The 18068-nt window shown below is 38.8% G+C and overlaps 30 non-coding genes across 30 annotated transcripts; all 30 read right to left on the bottom strand.

The window, feature by feature from the left end:
• Positions 1 to 60: 60 nt before the first annotated feature.
• TRNAK-CUU (transfer RNA lysine (anticodon CUU)) lies at positions 61 to 133 on the bottom strand. Its single transcript has one exon. It is a non-coding gene; the product is annotated as a tRNA-Lys (tRNA).
• A 353-nt stretch (positions 134 to 486) lies between these two features.
• Positions 487 to 559, bottom strand: TRNAA-AGC (transfer RNA alanine (anticodon AGC)). Its single transcript has one exon. It is a non-coding gene; the product is annotated as a tRNA-Ala (tRNA).
• A 771-nt stretch (positions 560 to 1330) lies between these two features.
• On the bottom strand, positions 1331 to 1403 carry TRNAA-AGC (transfer RNA alanine (anticodon AGC)). The gene has a single exon. It is a non-coding gene; the product is annotated as a tRNA-Ala (tRNA).
• A 1615-nt stretch (positions 1404 to 3018) lies between these two features.
• TRNAA-AGC (transfer RNA alanine (anticodon AGC)) lies at positions 3019 to 3091 on the bottom strand. The gene has a single exon. It is a non-coding gene; the product is annotated as a tRNA-Ala (tRNA).
• Positions 3092 to 3436: 345 nt separating this feature from the next.
• Positions 3437 to 3509, bottom strand: TRNAK-CUU (transfer RNA lysine (anticodon CUU)). The gene has a single exon. It is a non-coding gene; the product is annotated as a tRNA-Lys (tRNA).
• Positions 3510 to 3862: 353 nt separating this feature from the next.
• TRNAA-AGC (transfer RNA alanine (anticodon AGC)) lies at positions 3863 to 3935 on the bottom strand. Its single transcript has one exon. It is a non-coding gene; the product is annotated as a tRNA-Ala (tRNA).
• Positions 3936 to 4280: 345 nt separating this feature from the next.
• Positions 4281 to 4353, bottom strand: TRNAK-CUU (transfer RNA lysine (anticodon CUU)). The gene has a single exon. It is a non-coding gene; the product is annotated as a tRNA-Lys (tRNA).
• A 353-nt stretch (positions 4354 to 4706) lies between these two features.
• Positions 4707 to 4779, bottom strand: TRNAA-AGC (transfer RNA alanine (anticodon AGC)). Its single transcript has one exon. It is a non-coding gene; the product is annotated as a tRNA-Ala (tRNA).
• A 771-nt stretch (positions 4780 to 5550) lies between these two features.
• On the bottom strand, positions 5551 to 5623 carry TRNAA-AGC (transfer RNA alanine (anticodon AGC)). Its single transcript has one exon. It is a non-coding gene; the product is annotated as a tRNA-Ala (tRNA).
• A 345-nt stretch (positions 5624 to 5968) lies between these two features.
• TRNAK-CUU (transfer RNA lysine (anticodon CUU)) lies at positions 5969 to 6041 on the bottom strand. Its single transcript has one exon. It is a non-coding gene; the product is annotated as a tRNA-Lys (tRNA).
• Positions 6042 to 6394: 353 nt separating this feature from the next.
• On the bottom strand, positions 6395 to 6467 carry TRNAA-AGC (transfer RNA alanine (anticodon AGC)). Its single transcript has one exon. It is a non-coding gene; the product is annotated as a tRNA-Ala (tRNA).
• Positions 6468 to 6812: 345 nt separating this feature from the next.
• On the bottom strand, positions 6813 to 6885 carry TRNAK-CUU (transfer RNA lysine (anticodon CUU)). The gene has a single exon. It is a non-coding gene; the product is annotated as a tRNA-Lys (tRNA).
• A 353-nt stretch (positions 6886 to 7238) lies between these two features.
• Positions 7239 to 7311, bottom strand: TRNAA-AGC (transfer RNA alanine (anticodon AGC)). Its single transcript has one exon. It is a non-coding gene; the product is annotated as a tRNA-Ala (tRNA).
• Positions 7312 to 7656: 345 nt separating this feature from the next.
• TRNAK-CUU (transfer RNA lysine (anticodon CUU)) lies at positions 7657 to 7729 on the bottom strand. The gene has a single exon. It is a non-coding gene; the product is annotated as a tRNA-Lys (tRNA).
• A 353-nt stretch (positions 7730 to 8082) lies between these two features.
• On the bottom strand, positions 8083 to 8155 carry TRNAA-AGC (transfer RNA alanine (anticodon AGC)). The gene has a single exon. It is a non-coding gene; the product is annotated as a tRNA-Ala (tRNA).
• Positions 8156 to 8926: 771 nt separating this feature from the next.
• On the bottom strand, positions 8927 to 8999 carry TRNAA-AGC (transfer RNA alanine (anticodon AGC)). Its single transcript has one exon. It is a non-coding gene; the product is annotated as a tRNA-Ala (tRNA).
• Positions 9000 to 9344: 345 nt separating this feature from the next.
• Positions 9345 to 9417, bottom strand: TRNAK-CUU (transfer RNA lysine (anticodon CUU)). The gene has a single exon. It is a non-coding gene; the product is annotated as a tRNA-Lys (tRNA).
• Positions 9418 to 10188: 771 nt separating this feature from the next.
• TRNAK-CUU (transfer RNA lysine (anticodon CUU)) lies at positions 10189 to 10261 on the bottom strand. The gene has a single exon. It is a non-coding gene; the product is annotated as a tRNA-Lys (tRNA).
• Positions 10262 to 10614: 353 nt separating this feature from the next.
• Positions 10615 to 10687, bottom strand: TRNAA-AGC (transfer RNA alanine (anticodon AGC)). Its single transcript has one exon. It is a non-coding gene; the product is annotated as a tRNA-Ala (tRNA).
• A 345-nt stretch (positions 10688 to 11032) lies between these two features.
• Positions 11033 to 11105, bottom strand: TRNAK-CUU (transfer RNA lysine (anticodon CUU)). The gene has a single exon. It is a non-coding gene; the product is annotated as a tRNA-Lys (tRNA).
• A 1197-nt stretch (positions 11106 to 12302) lies between these two features.
• TRNAA-AGC (transfer RNA alanine (anticodon AGC)) lies at positions 12303 to 12375 on the bottom strand. Its single transcript has one exon. It is a non-coding gene; the product is annotated as a tRNA-Ala (tRNA).
• Positions 12376 to 13146: 771 nt separating this feature from the next.
• TRNAA-AGC (transfer RNA alanine (anticodon AGC)) lies at positions 13147 to 13219 on the bottom strand. Its single transcript has one exon. It is a non-coding gene; the product is annotated as a tRNA-Ala (tRNA).
• Positions 13220 to 13564: 345 nt separating this feature from the next.
• On the bottom strand, positions 13565 to 13637 carry TRNAK-CUU (transfer RNA lysine (anticodon CUU)). The gene has a single exon. It is a non-coding gene; the product is annotated as a tRNA-Lys (tRNA).
• A 353-nt stretch (positions 13638 to 13990) lies between these two features.
• TRNAA-AGC (transfer RNA alanine (anticodon AGC)) lies at positions 13991 to 14063 on the bottom strand. The gene has a single exon. It is a non-coding gene; the product is annotated as a tRNA-Ala (tRNA).
• A 345-nt stretch (positions 14064 to 14408) lies between these two features.
• On the bottom strand, positions 14409 to 14481 carry TRNAK-CUU (transfer RNA lysine (anticodon CUU)). The gene has a single exon. It is a non-coding gene; the product is annotated as a tRNA-Lys (tRNA).
• A 353-nt stretch (positions 14482 to 14834) lies between these two features.
• On the bottom strand, positions 14835 to 14907 carry TRNAA-AGC (transfer RNA alanine (anticodon AGC)). Its single transcript has one exon. It is a non-coding gene; the product is annotated as a tRNA-Ala (tRNA).
• Positions 14908 to 16522: 1615 nt separating this feature from the next.
• On the bottom strand, positions 16523 to 16595 carry TRNAA-AGC (transfer RNA alanine (anticodon AGC)). The gene has a single exon. It is a non-coding gene; the product is annotated as a tRNA-Ala (tRNA).
• A 345-nt stretch (positions 16596 to 16940) lies between these two features.
• Positions 16941 to 17013, bottom strand: TRNAK-CUU (transfer RNA lysine (anticodon CUU)). Its single transcript has one exon. It is a non-coding gene; the product is annotated as a tRNA-Lys (tRNA).
• A 353-nt stretch (positions 17014 to 17366) lies between these two features.
• TRNAA-AGC (transfer RNA alanine (anticodon AGC)) lies at positions 17367 to 17439 on the bottom strand. Its single transcript has one exon. It is a non-coding gene; the product is annotated as a tRNA-Ala (tRNA).
• Positions 17440 to 17784: 345 nt separating this feature from the next.
• TRNAK-CUU (transfer RNA lysine (anticodon CUU)) lies at positions 17785 to 17857 on the bottom strand. The gene has a single exon. It is a non-coding gene; the product is annotated as a tRNA-Lys (tRNA).
• Between the last annotated feature and the right edge of the window lie 211 nt (positions 17858 to 18068).

Raw genomic sequence — 18068 nt, 5'->3', positions numbered from 1 at the left:
CAAGATTAATCACCATATTATGAGAGCCAATGCTATCATCCAGCAAAAAATACTCGTTTTCGCCCAACGTGGGGCTCGAACCCACGACCCTGAGATTAAGAGTCTCATGCTCTACCGACTGAGCTAGCCGGGCTCCCACTTAAATATGGTATGCAGACTCATCATTTTTTATTAAGGTAAACTGTTTCTGGATATTCCTCTGCTCTTGTTTTGCAAGGAACTTCACTTTTATACATCCTTCAGAGGAAAGAATGTCAAGTAAAATAAGACGAAATGAAAATGGAAGGTGTGAAATTTTCATTTTGAGATTGCATAAGAAATCAAATTCCTCTCACGTGCTATAGAATACCTAAACACTTTTGATTAAACCACTTTAGTTGTTATAATGACACCAAATTTGAAAGCCATCTGTGACTTTTCTGTTCTTACTCTGCAACAACCATGGCAATTACAAGTTAAAAAGTAAAATGTATGCAAATTTTAGAATGGAGAATGCGGGCATCGATCCCGCTACCTCTCGCATGCTAAGCGAGCGCTCTACCATTTGAGCTAATTCCCCTCTGTGCTCACTCAGCATCACATTTCAAAAGAAACGTTACTGCTGTCCACACTTTATTTTAAGTCTAATTGCCCATAACATGAGTGTTCAGTTCACTCCTAACTGATGCCTTAACTACACCTAGGGGATGTTTTACACTTCAGGTTGGCATGTTTAGTACTTGAATAGGAGTGATATCACTGTATGTTAACCTAGACTCAGGCCCTACCTAATCTTGGAGATACATTTCTCATGAATGAGTAACCAAGGGAGATACAATTTTTAGGAGTTAGTGCATGTCTAATGCAAGATTAATCACCATATTATGAGAGCCAATGCAATCATCCAGCAAAAAATACTCGTTTTCGCCCAACGTGGGGCTCGAACCCACGACCCTGATATTAAGAGTCTCATGCTCTACCGACTGAGCTAGCCGGGCTAAAACTTAAATATGGTATGCAGACTCATCATTTTTTATTAAGGAAAACTGTTTCTGGATATTCCTCTGCTCTTGTTTTGCAAGGAACTTCACTTTTATACATTCTTCAGAGGAAAGAATGTCAAGTAAAATAAGACGAAATGAAAATGGAAGGTGTGAAATTTTCATTTTGAGATTGCATAAGAAATCAAATTCCTCTCACGTGCTATAGAATACCTAAACACTTTTGATTAAACCACTTTAGTTGTTATAATGACACCAAATTTGAAAGCCATCTGTGACTTTTCTGTTCTTACTCTGCAACAACCATGGCAATTACAAGTTAAAAAGTAAAATGTATGCAAATTTTAGAATGGAGAATGCGGGCATCGATCCCGCTACCTCTCGCATGCTAAGCGAGCGCTCTACCATTTGAGCTAATTCCCCTGTGTGCTCACTAAGCATCACATTTCCAAAGTAACGTTACTGCTGTCCACACTTTATTTTAAGTCTAATTGCCCATAACATGAGTGTTCAGTTCACTCCTAACTGATGCCTTAACTACACCTAGGGGATGTTTTACACTTCAGGTTGGCATGTTTAGTACTTGAATAGGAGTGATATCACTGTATGTTAACCTAGACTCAGGCCCTACCTAATCTTGGAGATACATTTCTCATGAATGAGTAACCAAGGGAGATACAATTTTTAGGAGTTAGTGCATGTCTAATGCAAGATTAATCACCATATTATGAGAGCCAATGCAATCATCCAGCAAAAAATACTCGTTTTCGCCCAACGTGGGGCTCGAACCCACGACCCTGATATTAAGAGTCTCATGCTCTACCGACTGAGATAGCCGGGCTCCCACTTAAATATGGTATGCAGACTCATCATTTTTTATTAAGGAAAACCGTTTCTGGATATTCCTCTGCTCTTGTTTTGCAAGGAACTTCACTTTTATACATCCTTCAGAGGAAAGAATGTCAAGTAAAATAAGACGAAATTAAAATGGAAGGTGTGAAATTTTCATTTTGAGATTGCATAAGAAATCAAATTCCTCTCACGTGCTATAGAATACCTAAACACTTTTGATTAAACCACTTTAGTTGTTATAATGACACCAAATTTGAAAGCCATCTGTGACTTTTCTGTTCTTACTCTGCAACAACCATGGCAATTACAAGTTAAAAAGTAAAATGTATGCAAATTTTAGAATGGTGAATGCGGGCATCGATCCCGCTACCTCTCGCATGCTAAGCGAGCGCTCTACCATTTGAGCTAATTCCCCTGTGTGCTCACTCAGCATCACATTTCAAAAGTAACGTTACTGCTGTCCACACTTTATTTTAAGTCTAATTGCCCATAACATGAGTGTTCAGTTCACTCCTAACTGATGCCTTAACTACACCTAGGGGATGTTTTACACTTCAGGTTGGCATGTTTAGTACTTGAATAGGAGTGATATCACTGTATGTTAACCTAGACTCAGGCCCTACCTAATCTTGGAGATACATTTCTCATGAATGAGTAACCAAGGGAGATACAATTTTTAGGAGTTAGTGCATGTCTAATGCAAGATTAATCACCATATTATGAGAGCCAATGCAATCATCCAGCAAAAAATACTCGTTTTCGCCCAACGTGGGGCTCGAACCCACGACCCTGATATTAAGAGTCTCATGCTCTACCGACTGAGCTAGCCGGGCTAAAACTTAAATATGGTATGCAGACTCATCATTTTTTATTAAGGAAAACTGTTTCTGGATATTCCTCTGCTCTTGTTTTGCAAGGAACTTCACTTTTATACATCCTTCAGAGGAAAGAATGTCAAGTAAAATAAGACGAAATGAAAATGGAAGGTGTGAAATTTTCATTTTGAGATTGCATAAGAAATCAAATTCCTCTCACGTGCTATAGAATACCTAAACACTTTTGATTAAACCACTTTAGTTGTTATAATGACACCAAATTTGAAAGCCATCTGTGACTTTTCTGTTCTTACTCTGCAACAACCATGGCAATTACAAGTTAAAAAGTAAAATGTATGCAAATTTTAGAATGGAGAATGCGGGCATCGATCCCGCTACCTCTCGCATGCTAAGCGAGCGCTCTACCATTTGAGCTAATTCCCCTGTGTGCTCACTAAGCATCACATTTCCAAAGTAACGTTACTGCTGTCCACACTTTATTTTAAGTCTAATTGCCCATAACATGAGTGTTCAGTTCACTTCTAACTGATGCCTTAACTACACCTAGGGGATGTTTTACACTTCAGGTTGGCATGTTTAGTACTTGAATAGGAGTGATATCACTGTATGTTAACCTAGACTCAGGCCCTACCTAATCTTGGAGATACATTTCTCATGAATGAGTAACCAAGGGAGATACAATTTTTAGGAGTTAGTGCATGTCTAATGCAAGATTAATCACCATATTATGAGAGCCAATGCTATCATCCAGCAAAAAATACTCGTTTTCGCCCAACGTGGGGCTCGAACCCACGACCCTGAGATTAAGAGTCTCATGCTCTACCGACTGAGCTAGCCGGGCTCCCACTTAAATATGGTATGCAGACTCATCATTTTTTATTAAGGAAAACCGTTTCTGGATATTCCTCTGCTCTTGTTTTGCAAGGAACTTCACTTTTATACATCCTTCAGAGGAAAGAATGTCAAGTAAAATAAGACGAAATGAAAATGGAAGGTGTGAAATTTTCATTTTGAGATTGCATAAGAAATCAAATTCCTCTCACGTGCTATAGAATACCTAAACACTTTTGATTAAACCACTTTAGTTGTTATAATGACACCAAATTTGAAAGCCATCTGTGACTTTTCTGTTCTTACTCTGCAACAACCATGGCAATTACAAGTTAAAAAGTAAAATGTATGCAAATTTTAAAATGGAGAATGCGGGCATCGATCCCGCTACCTCTCGCATGCTAAGCGAGCGCTCTACCATTTGAGCTAATTCCCCTGTGTGCTCACTCAGCATCACATTTCAAAAGTAACGTTACTGCTGTCCACACTTTATTTTAAGTCTAATTGCCCATAACATGAGTGTTCAGTTCACTCCTAACTGATGCCTTAACTACACCTAGGGGATGTTTTACACTTCAGGTTGGCATGTTTAGTACTTGAATAGGAGTGATATCACTGTATGTTAACCTAGACTCAGGCCCTACCTAATCTTGGAGATACATTTCTCATGAATGAGTAACCAAGGGAGATACAATTTTTAGGAGTTAGTGCATGTCTAATGCAAGATTAATCACCATATTATGAGAGCCAATGCTATCATCCAGCAAAAAATACTCGTTTTCGCCCAACGTGGGGCTCGAACCCACGACCCTGAGATTAAGAGTCTCATGCTCTACCGACTGAGCTAGCCGGGCTCCCACTTAAATATGGTATGCAGACTCATCATTTTTTATTAAGGTAAACTGTTTCTGGATATTCCTCTGCTCTTGTTTTGCAAGGAACTTCACTTTTATACATCCTTCAGAGGAAAGAATGTCAAGTAAAATAAGACGAAATGAAAATGGAAGGTGTGAAATTTTCATTTTGAGATTGCATAAGAAATCAAATTCCTCTCACGTGCTATAGAATACCTAAACACTTTTGATTAAACCACTTTAGTTGTTATAATGACACCAAATTTGAAAGCCATCTGTGACTTTTCTGTTCTTACTCTGCAACAACCATGGCAATTACAAGTTAAAAAGTAAAATGTATGCAAATTTTAGAATGGAGAATGCGGGCATCGATCCCGCTACCTCTCGCATGCTAAGCGAGCGCTCTACCATTTGAGCTAATTCCCCTCTGTGCTCACTCAGCATCACATTTCAAAAGAAACGTTACTGCTGTCCACACTTTATTTTAAGTCTAATTGCCCATAACATGAGTGTTCAGTTCACTCCTAACTGATGCCTTAACTACACCTAGGGGATGTTTTACACTTCAGGTTGGCATGTTTAGTACTTGAATAGGAGTGATATCACTGTATGTTAACCTAGACTCAGGCCCTACCTAATCTTGGAGATACATTTCTCATGAATGAGTAACCAAGGGAGATACAATTTTTAGGAGTTAGTGCATGTCTAATGCAAGATTAATCACCATATTATGAGAGCCAATGCAATCATCCAGCAAAAAATACTCGTTTTCGCCCAACGTGGGGCTCGAACCCACGACCCTGATATTAAGAGTCTCATGCTCTACCGACTGAGCTAGCCGGGCTAAAACTTAAATATGGTATGCAGACTCATCATTTTTTATTAAGGAAAACTGTTTCTGGATATTCCTCTGCTCTTGTTTTGCAAGGAACTTCACTTTTATACATCCTTCAGAGGAAAGAATGTCAAGTAAAATAAGACGAAATGAAAATGGAAGGTGTGAAATTTTCATTTTGAGATTGCATAAGAAATCAAATTCCTCTCACGTGCTATAGAATACCTAAACACTTTTGATTAAACCACTTTAGTTGTTATAATGACACCAAATTTGAAAGCCATCTGTGACTTTTCTGTTCTTACTCTGCAACAACCATGGCAATTACAAGTTAAAAAGTAAAATGTATGCAAATTTTAGAATGGAGAATGCGGGCATCGATCCCGCTACCTCTCGCATGCTAAGCGAGCGCTCTACCATTTGAGCTAATTCCCCTGTGTGCTCACTAAGCATCACATTTCCAAAGTAACGTTACTGCTGTCCACACTTTATTTTAAGTCTAATTGCCCATAACATGAGTGTTCAGTTCACTCCTAACTGATGCCTTAACTACACCTAGGGGATGTTTTACACTTCAGGTTGGCATGTTTAGTACTTGAATAGGAGTGATATCACTGTATGTTAACCTAGACTCAGGCCCTACCTAATCTTGGAGATACATTTCTCATGAATGAGTAACCAAGGGAGATACAATTTTTAGGAGTTAGTGCATGTCTAATGCAAGATTAATCACCATATTATGAGAGCCAATGCTATCATCCAGCAAAAAATACTCGTTTTCGCCCAACGTGGGGCTCGAACCCACGACCCTGAGATTAAGAGTCTCATGCTCTACCGACTGAGCTAGCCGGGCTCCCACTTAAATATGGTATGCAGACTCATCATTTCTTATTAAGGAAAACCGTTTCTGGATATTCCTCTGCTCTTGTTTTGCAAGGAACTTCACTTTTATACATCCTTCAGAGGAAAGAATGTCAAGTTAAATAAGACGAAATGAAAATGGAAGGTGTGAAATTTTCATTTTGAGATTGCATAAGAAATCAAATTCCTCTCACGTGCTATAGAATACCTAAACACTTTTGATTAAACCACTTTAGTTGTTATAATGACACCAAATTTGAAAGCCATCTGTGACTTTTCTGTTCTTACTCTGCAACAACCATGGCAATTACAAGTTAAAAAGTAAAATGTATGCAAATTTTAGAATGGAGAATGCGGGCATCGATCCCGCTACCTCTCGCATGCTAAGCGAGCGCTCTACCATTTGAGCTAATTCCCCTGTGTGCTCACTCAGCATCACATTTCAAAAGTAACGTTACTGCTGTCCACACTTTATTTTAAGTCTAATTGCCCATAACATGAGTGTTCAGTTCACTCCTAACTGATGCCTTAACTACACCTAGGGGATGTTTTACACTTCAGGTTGGCATGTTTAGTACTTGAATAGGAGTGATATCACTGTATGTTAACCTAGACTCAGGCCCTACCTAATCTTGGAGATACATTTCTCATGAATAAGTAACCAAGGGAGATACAATTTTTAGGAGTTAGTGCATGTCTAATGCAAGATTAATCACCATATTATGAGAGCCAATGCAATCATCCAGCAAAAAATACTGGTTTTCGCCCAACGTGGGGCTCGAACCCACGACCCTGAGATTAAGAGTCTCATGCTCTACCGACTGAGCTAGCCGGGCTCCCACTTAAATATGGTATGCAGACTCATCATTTTTTATTAAGGAAAACTGTTTCTGGATATTCCTCTGCTCTTGTTTTGCAAGGAACTTCACTTTTATACATCCTTCAGAGGAAAGAATGTCAAGTAAAATAAGACGAAATGAAAATGGAAGGTGTGAAATTTTCATTTTGAGATTGCATAAGAAATCAAATTCCTCTCACGTGCTATAGAATACCTAAACACTTTTGATTAAACCACTTTAGTTGTTATAATGACACCAAATTTGAAAGCCATCTGTGACTTTTCTGTTCTTACTCTGCAACAACCATGGCAATTACAAGTTAAAAAGTAAAATGTATGCAAATTTTAAAATGGAGAATGCGGGCATCGATCCCGCTACCTCTCGCATGCTAAGCGAGCGCTCTACCATTTGAGCTAATTCCCCTGTGTGCTCACTCAGCATCACATTTCAAAAGTAACGTTACTGCTGTCCACACTTTATTTTAAGTCTAATTGCCCATAACATGAGTGTTCAGTTCACTCCTAACTGATGCCTTAACTACACCTAGGGGATGTTTTACACTTCAGGTTGGCATGTTTAGTACTTGAATAGGAGTGATATCACTGTATGTTAACCTAGACTCAGGCCCTACCTAATCTTGGAGATACATTTCTCATGAATGAGTAACCAAGGGAGATACAATTTTTAGGAGTTAGTGCATGTCTAATGCAAGATTAATCACCATATTATGAGAGCCAATGCTATCATCCAGCAAAAAATACTCGTTTTCGCCCAACGTGGGGCTCGAACCCACGACCCTGAGATTAAGAGTCTCATGCTCTACCGACTGAGCTAGCCGGGCTCCCACTTAAATATGGTATGCAGACTCATCATTTTTTATTAAGGTAAACTGTTTCTGGATATTCCTCTGCTCTTGTTTTGCAAGGAACTTCACTTTTATACATCCTTCAGAGGAAAGAATGTCAAGTAAAATAAGACGAAATGAAAATGGAAGGTGTGAAATTTTCATTTTGAGATTGCATAAGAAATCAAATTCCTCTCACGTGCTATAGAATACCTAAACACTTTTGATTAAACCACTTTAGTTGTTATAATGACACCAAATTTGAAAGCCATCTGTGACTTTTCTGTTCTTACTCTGCAACAACCATGGCAATTACAAGTTAAAAAGTAAAATGTATGCAAATTTTAGAATGGAGAATGCGGGCATCGATCCCGCTACCTCTCGCATGCTAAGCGAGCGCTCTACCATTTGAGCTAATTCCCCTCTGTGCTCACTCAGCATCACATTTCAAAAGAAACGTTACTGCTGTCCACACTTTATTTTAAGTCTAATTGCCCATAACATGAGTGTTCAGTTCACTCCTAACTGATGCCTTAACTACACCTAGGGGATGTTTTACACTTCAGGTTGGCATGTTTAGTACTTGAATAGGAGTGATATCACTGTATGTTAACCTAGACTCAGGCCCTACCTAATCTTGGAGATACATTTCTCATGAATGAGTAACCAAGGGAGATACAATTTTTAGGAGTTAGTGCATGTCTAATGCAAGATTAATCACCATATTATGAGAGCCAATGCAATCATCCAGCAAAAAATACTCGTTTTCGCCCAACGTGGGGCTCGAACCCACGACCCTGATATTAAGAGTCTCATGCTCTACCGACTGAGCTAGCCGGGCTAAAACTTAAATATGGTATGCAGACTCATCATTTTTTATTAAGGAAAACTGTTTCTGGATATTCCTCTGCTCTTGTTTTGCAAGGAACTTCACTTTTATACATCCTTCAGAGGAAAGAATGTCAAGTAAAATAAGACGAAATGAAAATGGAAGGTGTGAAATTTTCATTTTGAGATTGCATAAGAAATCAAATTCCTCTCACGTGCTATAGAATACCTAAACACTTTTGATTAAACCACTTTAGTTGTTATAATGACACCAAATTTGAAAGCCATCTGTGACTTTTCTGTTCTTACTCTGCAACAACCATGGCAATTACAAGTTAAAAAGTAAAATGTATGCAAATTTTAGAATGGAGAATGCGGGCATCGATCCCGCTACCTCTCGCATGCTAAGCGAGCGCTCTACCATTTGAGCTAATTCCCCTGTGTGCTCACTAAGCATCACATTTCCAAAGTAACGTTACTGCTGTCCACACTTTATTTTAAGTCTAATTGCCCATAACATGAGTGTTCAGTTCACTCCTAACTGATGCCTTAACTACACCTAGGGGATGTTTTACACTTCAGGTTGGCATGTTTAGTACTTGAATAGGAGTGATATCACTGTATGTTAACCTAGACTCAGGCCCTACCTAATCTTGGAGATACATTTCTCATGAATGAGTAACCAAGGGAGATACAATTTTTAGGAGTTAGTGCATGTCTAATGCAAGATTAATCACCATATTATGAGAGCCAATGCAATCATCCAGCAAAAAATACTCGTTTTCGCCCAACGTGGGGCTCGAACCCACGACCCTGAGATTAAGAGTCTCATGCTCTACCGACTGAGCTAGCCGGGCTCCCACTTAAATATGGTATGCAGACTCATCATTTTTTATTAAGGAAAACCGTTTCTGGATATTCCTCTGCTCTTGTTTTGCAAGGAACTTCACTTTTATACATCCTTCAGAGGAAAGAATGTCAAGTAAAATAAGACGAAATTAAAATGGAAGGTGTGAAATTTTCATTTTGAGATTGCATAAGAAATCAAATTCCTCTCACGTGCTATAGAATACCTAAACACTTTTGATTAAACCACTTTAGTTGTTATAATGACACCAAATTTGAAAGCCATCTGTGACTTTTCTGTTCTTACTCTGCAACAACCATGGCAATTACAAGTTAAAAAGTAAAATGTATGCAAATTTTAGAATGGTGAATGCGGGCATCGATCCCGCTACCTCTCGCATGCTAAGCGAGCGCTCTACCATTTGAGCTAATTCCCCTGTGTGCTCACTCAGCATCACATTTCAAAAGTAACGTTACTGCTGTCCACACTTTATTTTAAGTCTAATTGCCCATAACATGAGTGTTCAGTTCACTCCTAACTGATGCCTTAACTACACCTAGGGGATGTTTTACACTTCAGGTTGGCATGTTTAGTACTTGAATAGGAGTGATATCACTGCATGTTAACCTAGACTCAGGCCCTACCTAATCTTGGAGATACAATTCTCATGAATGAGTAACCAAGGGAGATACAATTTTTAGGAGTTAGTGCATGTCTAATGCAAGATTAATCACCATATTATGAGAGCCAATGCTATCATCCAGCAAAAAATACTCGTTTTCGCCCAGCGTGGGGCTCGAACCCACGACCCTGAGATTAAGAGTCTCATGCTCTACCGACTGAGCTAGCCGGGCTCCCACTTAAATATGGTATGCAGACTCATCATTATTTATTAAGGAAAACTGTTTCTGGATATTCCTCTGCTCTTGTTTTGCAAGGAACTTCACTTTTATACATCCTTCAGAGGAAAGAATGTCAAGTAAAATAAGACGAAATGAAAATGGAAGGTGTGAAATTTTCATTTTGAGATTGCATAAGAAATCAAATTCCTCTCACGTGCTATAGAATACCTAAACACTTTTGATTAAACCACTTTAGTTGTTATAATGACACCAAATTTGAAAGCCATCTGTGACTTTTCTGTTCTTACTCTGCAACAACCATGGCAATTACAAGTTAAAAAGTAAAATGTATGCAAATTTTAAAATGGAGAATGCGGGCATCGATCCCGCTACCTCTCGCATGCTAAGCGAGCGCTCTACCATTTGAGCTAATTCCCCTGTGTGCTCACTCAGCATCACATTTCAAAAGTAACGTTACTGCTGTCCACACTTTATTTTAAGTCTAATTGCCCATAACATGAGTGTTCAGTTCACTCCTAACTGATGCCTTAACTACACCTAGGGGATGTTTTACACTTCAGGTTGGCATGTTTAGTACTTGAATAGGAGTGATATCACTGTATGTTAACCTAGACTCAGGCCCTACCTAATCTTGGAGATACATTTCTCATGAATGAGTAACCAAGGGAGATACAATTTTTAGGAGTTAGTGCATGTCTAATGCAAGATTAATCACCATATTATGAGAGCCAATGCTATCATCCAGCAAAAAATACTCGTTTTCGCCCAACGTGGGGCTCGAACCCACGACCCTGAGATTAAGAGTCTCATGCTCTACCGACTGAGCTAGCCGGGCTCCCACTTAAATATGGTATGCAGACTCATCATTTTTTATTAAGGTAAACTGTTTCTGGATATTCCTCTGCTCTTGTTTTGCAAGGAACTTCACTTTTATACATCCTTCAGAGGAAAGAATGTCAAGTAAAATAAGACGAAATGAAAATGGAAGGTGTGAAATTTTCATTTTGAGATTGCATAAGAAATCAAATTCCTCTCACGTGCTATAGAATACCTAAACACTTTTGATTAAACCACTTTAGTTGTTATAATGACACCAAATTTGAAAGCCATCTGTGACTTTTCTGTTCTTACTCTGCAACAACCATGGCAATTACAAGTTAAAAAGTAAAATGTATGCAAATTTTAGAATGGAGAATGCGGGCATCAATCCCGCTACCTCTCGCATGCTAAGCGAGCGCTCTACCATTTGAGCTAATTCCCCTCTGTGCTCACTCAGCATCACATTTCAAAAGAAACGTTACTGCTGTCCACACTTTATTTTAAGTCTAATTGCCCATAACATGAGTGTTCAGTTCACTCCTAACTGATGCCTTAACTACACCTAGGGGATGTTTTACACTTCAGGTTGGCATGTTTAGTACTTGAATAGGAGTGATATCACTGTATGTTAACCTAGACTCAGGCCCTACCTAATCTTGGAGATACATTTCTCATGAATGAGTAACCAAGGGAGATACAATTTTTAGGAGTTAGTGCATGTCTAATGCAAGATTAATCACCATATTATGAGAGCCAATGCAATCATCCAGCAAAAAATACTCGTTTTCGCCCAACGTGGGGCTCGAACCCACGACCCTGATATTAAGAGTCTCATGCTCTACCGACTGAGCTAGCCGGGCTAAAACTTAAATATGGTATGCAGACTCATCATTTTTTATTAAGGAAAACTGTTTCTGGATATTCCTCTGCTCTTGTTTTGCAAGGAACTTCACTTTTATACATCCTTCAGAGGAAAGAATGTCAAGTAAAATAAGACGAAATGAAAATGGAAGGTGTGAAATTTTCATTTTGAGATTGCATAAGAAATCAAATTCCTCTCACGTGCTATAGAATACCTAAACACTTTTGATTAAACCACTTTAGTTGTTATAATGACACCAAATTTGAAAGCCATCTGTGACTTTTCTGTTCTTACTCTGCAACAACCATGGCAATTACAAGTTAAAAAGTAAAATGTATGCAAATTTTAGAATGGAGAATGCGGGCATCGATCCCGCTACCTCTCGCATGCTAAGCGAGCGCTCTACCATTTGAGCTAATTCCCCTGTGTGCTCACTAAGCATCACATTTCCAAAGTAACGTTTCTGCTGTCCACACTTTATTTTAAGTCTAATTGCCCATAACATGAGTGTTCAGTTCACTCCTAACTGATGCCTTAACTACACCTAGGGGATGTTTTACACTTCAGGTTGGCATGTTTAGTACTTGAATAGGAGTGATATCACTGTATGTTAACCTAGACTCAGGCCCTACCTAATCTTGGAGATACATTTCTCATGAATGAGTAACCAAGGGAGATACAATTTTTAGGAGTTAGTGCATGTCTAATGCAAGATTAATCACCATATTATGAGAGCCAATGCTATCATCCAGCAAAAAAAACTCGTTTTCGCCCAACGTGGGGCTCGAACCCACAACCCTGAGATTAAGAGTCTCATGCTCTACCGACTGAGCTAGCCGGGCTCCCACTTAAATATGGTATGCAGACTCATCATTTTTTATTAAGGAAAACCGTTTCTGGATATTCCTCTGCTCTTGTTTTGCAAGGAACTTCACTTTTATACATCCTTCAGAGGAAAGAATGTCAAGTTAAATAAGACGAAATGAAAATGGAAGGTGTGAAATTTTCATTTTGAGATTGCATAAGAAATCAAATTCCTCTCACGTGCTATAGAATACCTAAACACTTTTGATTAAACCACTTTAGTTGTTATAATGACACCAAATTTGAAAGCCATCTGTGACTTTTCTGTTCTTACTCTGCAACAACCATGGCAATTACAAGTTAAAAAGTAAAATGTATGCAAATTTTAGAATGGAGAATGCGGGCATCGATCCCGCTACCTCTCGCATGCTAAGCGAGCGCTCTACCATTTGAGCTAATTCCCCTGTGTGCTCACTCAGCATCACATTTCAAAAGTAACGTTACTGCTGTCCACACTTTATTTTAAGTCTAATTGCCCATAACATGAGTGTTCAGTTCACTCCTAACTGATGCCTTAACTACACCTAGGGGATGTTTTACACTTCAGGTTGGCATGTTTAGTACTTGAATAGGAGTGATATCACTGTATGTTAACCTAGACTCAGGCCCTACCTAATCTTGGAGATACATTTCTCATGAATAAGTAACCAAGGGAGATACAATTTTTAGGAGTTAGTGCATGTCTAATGCAAGATTAATCACCATATTATGAGAGCCAATGCAATCATCCAGCAAAAAATACTGGTTTTCGCCCAACGTGGGGCTCGAACCCACGACCCTGAGATTAAGAGTCTCATGCTCTACCGACTGAGCTAGCCGGGCTCCCACTTAAATATGGTATGCAGACTCATCATTTTTTATTAAGGAAAACTGTTTCTGGATATTCCTCTGCTCTTGTTTTGCAAGGAACTTCACTTTTATACATCCTTCAGAGGAAAGAATGTCAAGTAAAATAAGACGAAATGAAAATGGAAGGTGTGAAATTTTCATTTTGAGATTGCATAAGAAATCAAATTCCTCTCACGTGCTATAGAATACCTAAACACTTTTGATTAAACCACTTTAGTTGTTATAATGACACCAAATTTGAAAGCCATCTGTGACTTTTCTGTTCTTACTCTGCAACAACCATGGCAATTACAAGTTAAAAAGTAAAATGTATGCAAATTTTAGAATGGAGAATGCGGGCATCGATCCCGCTACCTCTCGCATGCTAAGCGAGCGCTCTACCATTTGAGCTAATTCCCCTGTGTGCTCACTCAGCATCACATTTCAAAAGTAACGTTACTGCTGTCCACACTTTATTTTAAGTCTAATTGCCCATAACATGAGTGTTCAGTTCACTCCTAACTGATGCCTTAACTACACCTAGGGGATGTTTTACACTTCAGGTTGGCATGTTTAGTACTTGAATAGGAGTGATATCACTGTATGTTAACCTAGACTCAGGCCCTACCTAATCTTGGAGATACATTTCTCATGAATGAGTAACCAAGGGAGATACAATTTTTAGGAGTTAGTGCATGTCTAATGCAAGATTAATCACCATATTATGAGAGCCAATGCTATCATCCAGCAAAAAATACTCGTTTTCGCCCAACGTGGGGCTCGAACCCACGACCCTGAGATTAAGAGTCTCATGCTCTACCGACTGAGCTAGCCGGGCTCCCACTTAAATATGGTATGCAGACTCATCATTTTTTATTAAGGAAAACTGTTTCTGGATATTCCTCTGCTCTTGTTTTGCAAGGAACTTCACTTTTATACATCCTTCAGAGGAAAGAATGTCAAGTAAAATAAGACGAAATGAAAATGGAAGATGTGAAATTTTCATTTTGAGATTGCATAAGAAATCAAATTCCTCTCACGTGCTATAGAATACCTAAACACTTTTGATTAAACCACTTTAGTTGTTATAATGACACCAAATTTGAAAGCCATCTGTGACTTTTCTGTTCTTACTCTGCAACAACCATGGCAATTACAAGTTAAAAAGTAAAATGTATGCAAATTTTAGATTGGAGAATGCGGGCATCGATCCCGCTACCTCTCGCATGCTAAGCGAGCGCTCTACCATTTGAGCTAATTCCCCTGTGTGCTCACTCAGCATCACATTTCAAAAGTAACGTTACTGCTGTCCACACTTTATTTTAAGTCTAATTGCCCATAACATGAGTGTTCAGTTCACTCCTAACTGATGCCTTAACTACACCTAGGGGATGTTTTACACTTCAGGTTGGCATGTTTAGTACTTGAATAGGAGTGATATCACTGTATGTTAACCTAGACTCAGGCCCTACCTAATCTTGGAGATACATTTCTCATGAATGAGTAACCAAGGGAGATACAATTTTTAGGAGTTAGTGCATGTCTAATGCAAGATTAATCACCATATTATGAGAGCCAATGCAATCATCCAGCAAAAAATACTCGTTTTCGCCCAACGTGGGGCTCGAACCCACGACCCTGATATTAAGAGTCTCATGCTCTACCGACTGAGATAGCCGGGCTCCCACTTAAATATGGTATGCAGACTCATCATTTTTTATTAAGGAAAACCGTTTCTGGATATTCCTCTGCTCTTGTTTTGCAAGGAACTTCACTTTTATACATCCTTCAGAGGAAAGAATGTCAAGTAAAATAAGACGAAATTAAAATGGAAGGTGTGAAATTTTCATTTTGAGATTGCATAAGAAATCAAATTCCTCTCACGTGCTATAGAATACCTAAACACTTTTGATTAAACCACTTTAGTTGTTATAATGACACCAAATTTGAAAGCCATCTGTGACTTTTCTGTTCTTACTCTGCAACAACCATGGCAATTACAAGTTAAAAAGTAAAATGTGTGCAAATTTTAGAATGGTGAATGCGGGCATCGATCCCGCTATCTCTCGCATGCTAAGCGAGCGCTCTACCATTTGAGCTAATTCCCCTGTGTGCTCACTCAGCATCACATTTCAAAAGTAACGTTACTGCTGTCCACACTTTATTTTAAGTCTAATTGCCCATAACATGAGTGTTCAGTTCACTCCTAACTGATGCCTTAACTACACCTAGGGGATGTTTTACACTTCAGGTTGGCATGTTTAGTACTTGAATAGGAGTGATATCACTGTATGTTAACCTAGACTCAGGCCCTACCTAATCTTGGAGATACATTTCTCATGAATGAGTAACCAAGGGAGATACAATTTTTAGGAGTTAGTGCATGTCTAATGCAAGATTAATCACCATATTATGAGAGCCAATGCAATCATCCAGCAAAAAATACTCGTTTTCGCCCAACGTGGGGCTCGAACCCACGACCCTGATATTAAGAGTCTCATGCTCTACCGACTGAGCTAGCCGGGCTAAAACTTAAATATGGTATGCAGACTCATCATTTTTTATTAAGGAAAACTGTTTCTGGATATTCCTCTGCTCTTGTTTTGCAAGGAACTTCACTTTTATACATCCTTCAGAGGAAAGAATGTCAAGTAAAATAAGACGAAATGAAAATGGAAGGTGTGAAATTTTCATTTTGAGATTGCATAAGAAATCAAATTCCTCTCACGTGCTATAGAATACCTAAACACTTTTGATTAAACCACTTTAGTTGTTATAATGACACCAAATTTGAAAGCCATCTGTGACTTTTCTGTTCTTACTCTGCAACAACCATGGCAATTACAAGTTAAAAAGTAAAATGTATGCAAATTTTAGAATGGAGAATGCGGGCATCGATCCCGCTACCTCTCGCATGCTAAGCGAGCGCTCTACCATTTGAGCTAATTCCCCTGTGTGCTCACTAAGCATCACATTTCCAAAGTAACGTTACTGCTGTCCACACTTTATTTTAAGTCTAATTGCCCATAACATGAGTGTTCAGTTCACTCCTAACTGATGCCTTAACTACACCTAGGGGATGTTTTACACTTCAGGTTGGCATGTTTAGTACTTGAATAGGAGTGATATCACTGTATGTTAACCTAGACTCAGGCCCTACCTAATCTTGGAGATACATTTCTCATGAATGAGTAACCAAGGGAGATACAATTTTTAGGAGTTAGTGCATGTCTAATGCAAGATTAATCACCATATTATGAGAGCCAATGCTATCATCCAGCAAAAAATACTCGTTTTCGCCCAACGTGGGGCTCGAACCCACGACCCTGAGATTAAGAGTCTCATGCTCTACCGACTGAGCTAGCCGGGCTCCCACTTAAATATGGTATGCAGACTCATCATTTTTTATTAAGGAAAACCGTTTCTGGATATTCCTCTGCTCTTGTTTTGCAAGGAACTTCACTTTTATACATCCTTCAGAGGAAAGAATGTCAAGTTAAATAAGACGAAATGAAAATGGAAGGTGTGAAATTTTCATTTTGAGATTGCATAAGAAATCAAATTCCTCTCACGTGCTATAGAATACCTAAACACTTTTGATTAAACCACTTTAGTTGTTATAATGACACCAAATTTGAAAGCCATCTGTGACTTTTCTGTTCTTACTCTGCAACAACCATGGCAATTACAAGTTAAAAAGTAAAATGTATGCAAATTTTAGAATGGAGAATGCGGGCATCGATCCCGCTACCTCTCGCATGCTAAGCGAGCGCTCTACCATTTGAGCTAATTCCCCTGTGTGCTCACTCAGCATCACATTTCAAAAGTAACGTTACTGCTGTCCACACTTTATTTTAAGTCTAATTGCCCATAACATGAGTGTTCAGTTCACTCCTAACTGATGCCTTAACTACACCTAGGGGATGTTTTACACTTCAGGTTGGCATGTTTAGTACTTGAATAGGAGTGATATCACTGTATGTTAACCTAGACTCAGGCCCTACCTAATCTTGGAGATACATTTCTCATGAATAAGTAACCAAGGGAGATACAATTTTTAGGAGTTAGTGCATGTCTAATGCAAGATTAATCACCATATTATGAGAGCCAATGCAATCATCCAGCAAAAAATACTGGTTTTCGCCCAACGTGGGGCTCGAACCCACGACCCTGAGATTAAGAGTCTCATGCTCTACCGACTGAGCTAGCCGGGCTCCCACTTAAATATGGTATGCAGACTCATCATTTTTTATTAAGGAAAACTGTTTCTGGATATTCCTCTGCTCTTGTTTTGCAAGGAACTTCACTTTTATACATCCTTCAGAGGAAAGAATGTCAAGTAAAATAAGACGAAATGAAAATGGAAGGTGTGAAATTTTCATTTTGAGATTGCATAAGAAATCAAATTCCTCTCACGTGCTATAG

The sequence above is a fragment of the Triturus cristatus genome, chromosome 4_1, assembly GCF_964204655.1.
Source record: "Triturus cristatus chromosome 4_1, aTriCri1.1, whole genome shotgun sequence".
In the NCBI taxonomy this organism is placed as follows: Eukaryota; Metazoa; Chordata; class Amphibia; order Caudata; family Salamandridae; genus Triturus; species Triturus cristatus.
This window is presented reverse-complemented; position numbering and strand designations above follow the sequence as displayed.